At 36.1% G+C, this 3,341-nt stretch overlaps 1 protein-coding gene across 1 annotated transcript in view; it reads left to right on the top strand.

Moving 5' to 3' along the window:
- The first annotated feature begins 371 nt into the window (after window positions 1-371).
- FER (tyrosine-protein kinase Fer) overlaps window positions 372-3,341 on the top strand; it is a 195,288-nt gene continuing 192,318 nt past the window's right edge. The window contains exon 1 of the mRNA XM_068363499.1: window positions 372-504. The gene's annotated coding sequence lies outside the window, so the exon portion shown is untranslated. The remainder of the gene's footprint in view (window positions 505-3,341) is intronic.

Raw genomic sequence — 3,341 nt, 5'->3', positions numbered from 1 at the left:
ACTCATGAATTTGAGCAGTTGTTCTCTCAACCAAAAGGTATCGTTTTCTGGTTAGCGTTCGAAGAAAACGGGAAGCAGGCACTCCCCCAGGGCACATTATATTTAGAATCTCGGCTGAATGGCATACCCAACATGTGTTGAAATCGGATAAATGTTTAGATAGACCTTTCGCGTGTTTAGGATCAAGCAAAGGCTGGTGACTGATCCTTCCGATTGAGATGAAGGGACCATCTTATTAGCAGACATCTCACCTGGTCTCGGATTTCATGGCCACACGGACTTAGACGGGACAAACCCTCTCCCCTACCTCCCCCCACAGGCCGAATCCGTCTCTTGCCTCCTCCATCTCCTCCTACCCCCACTCACACCTTGATGGTCAACTGCTGCCATCTTCCCCCAGTTAGGATCATGTCGCTGCCAGTGAAAGTGTAGTGCCATTTTTATCTAGGATTTACTGACTCATATCCAGGATTAATCAACTGTCGGAAGCAACAGTTCATACAGGTGAGTCGGTGAACGGACTCTTTCTCTGTTTGTTCCCTTGGGACACAGCGAGGCTAAAGTGTCTGGCCATAATTTTAAAAGATGCAGGTAAAGTGGGCAAGTCAGGTATCAAGGTTATGTTTTGGGCCTGCCAGACTCTCTGGGCCTCTTTAACACCCGGGCACCTGCCTGCCTGGCTCCTTTCCCCCCTCTTCCTCCCCCTGGGGAGATTTTGCATGTTACAGCTATGGGGTCGGGAAGACCTGACAAGCATTTGTGCGAAACCGATGCGGAAGGGTTGTGACACCGAAGGCATTTGTTTCCTGAAAGCCTTATATCGAACTTATTGTTATCTAGAGCAGAGTATGTGTGTACTTATTGAAGTAAATTTGCATTTTCATAATTAAAAATGTTTTCGAAAAACCAGTTGTAAACATTGATGCTGCGTCCTTTTTTTATCATTGCTTTTTTAAAAATTTAAAGCATCCGGGCTATCCGATTTTTTAAATGCTATAGGTAGGAAGACCTCGTGTTATCTATTGCAAATGTATAGATATTAGGTGGAACGTGCATTTTAATATTTAAAGCTTAAAATCGTAAAAAAAATATAAGAATCTAATGTTTGAGATCTAATTTTAGGGTTGTTAAACTACTGCCGGGAGTTTCTGTCACGTTTGTTATACATTGCTTTTAATTTACCATATAGTATTCATATACCGCATTTGTTTTGCCTTGTCTAGTTTATCTTCCATTAAAACTACAACAAGATGTCTGTTAATGGTGGAGATTAGTAACTTATACATCCATCTTTAATGACCCCTCGTGTGATAAACACTTTTGAATATGATACATGTATAATACATCATTGTATGGTATGTCTTCGTGAATTATCATTAAAAGGCGTAAATTTAATGTTTTCTCGCATTTGAAGTAGTCTTTATTGGAAGAAAAATGACGGAAAAACATAGGGGAATAACTTCATTAGGTACTGATCATTTAGAGTAAGAATTGTAAATGAATGATCATGTGTTTTTTCAATGAGTTATTTCATGTTTTCCTTGATGTATATAATGTTAAAAAAAAGATAGAGTTTTATATACCTTTAACTGATAACTGGGTTTTCCAAACTGTTATTCTATTATTCTCCAAGTGCAAAGGAAAATGTCAAATAATACATTAAGAACTACTGCTATTGCCGTACTATTAATAATGAGAATAATGATAGTAGCCTAATGATATGTTGAATCAGATTTGAGGAAAATGCATTCAGAATAAGACACCAACCAGAAATGTTCATTCCTCTAGTTCCAATGCATACAGAAAATCTCTTGCGTAGAGCTTATCATGAAAAAAGGATCATAATGTGTACCATCTGGAAATGAGAAAGCACTTTGAAAATGTTACTTTATGGAGACTTCCTATTACGCTTCAAACCACAAAAGTAACTCATACTGTCTTACACCTTGCCATTCTACGACAACCTCATCTAAGATCAATTATTTATTTCTTATCTTACAGAGGCTTATCCTTATCACAATTTTCTCGACATATAATGATCATACAGCTATTTAATTTTTAACCCCCGTGACAACACTTGTGTTGAACATTACGGATTTTTTAAATGTATGTAGCTATTTGAGTCTGGTTTCATATCAAAATAGGTCTCAGATAATCATTTGTTATGCACAGCAATTTAATATTGATGCAAATGAAATGTAGTAAGACAATGGTTCTAACATTTAAGATAGAAAGTTTTTGATGGACATTCCCTCTGGGGTTGCTTGATAGAAGGGACCACAATGTGTAGTTGCGAAACTTATTGAATGACTCACCGATGATTGAATGGTGTAGTTGAGAGAAGCTGCAGTCCGGGGAGAGAGTTTGAAAGTGTTGTTTTGTAGGGAAGAGTTGAGAATGATGGTCAGGAAAAGTATGGTTTAATGCGAATGAAAGTGATGTTTGATTATTTGAACAATAGAAAAAAATCATTGTTTGATTTGTTAATTAAAATATAACACTGAAATTTACTGATCTTATAACACTTAAGACTTTACAGATGGTTGCCGAATGACAGAAAAGGTTGATCACAGAATAGGAGAAGTAAATATAACATTTGATGCTTTGAACAAAGAAACCATGTAATTGCTGTACTTATCAAGATATTGCACTATAAACTTTACAGTCTGTTGCCGAATGAGAGAAAGGGTTGATTAATCACTGAAAAGGAGAGGTAAACAAGTCATATGGTAATTTAAACAATGAATATCAAGAATATCTGTGTGACTTTGTAAGATATTATACTGTAAACTTTATAGACTGTTGCCGAGTGAGGGTAAAGGTTGATCATAGAATATGAGAGGTAAACAAGAAAGCATAGCATGCCAGAAGTTCTAGAAGTGAGTCAAGGGTTTCTAGAGAAGTAAAAGGAAATGTGGAGACAACTTTTTATCGTGAGGTGGAGTTGGACTTGATGTGAGGTTGTTCAACCAGAATGAAAGAAAACGGTAAAGCTTGTAATGTTCATTGTTGATATGAGGTTTGAACTAAGATATGTGTAGAAATGCGGTAATGGAAAAGGCCAGTATTAATGGGATAGATTAAAAGATTCAAAACGGAAAGGCTGACGTGAAAGTGTATAATTTAGAATACTATAATTAAAAGGATGGTACGATGAAAATGCCATAATGACCGGCTGAAAGAATTGTAAAAAGAAAGGGCCAGATTCTCGTAGTGTCACTATGTTTATTATTATTATTATTATTATTATTATTATTATTATTATTATTATTATTATTATTATTATTATTACTAGCTAAGCTACAACCCTAGTTGGAAAAGCAAGATGCTATAAGCCCAAG

The sequence above is a fragment of the Palaemon carinicauda genome, chromosome 40, assembly GCF_036898095.1.
Source record: "Palaemon carinicauda isolate YSFRI2023 chromosome 40, ASM3689809v2, whole genome shotgun sequence".
Classification (NCBI taxonomy): Eukaryota; Metazoa; Arthropoda; class Malacostraca; order Decapoda; family Palaemonidae; genus Palaemon; species Palaemon carinicauda.
Note: the sequence above shows the minus strand (reverse complement) of the source record. Positions and strands in the feature narration are given on the sequence as shown.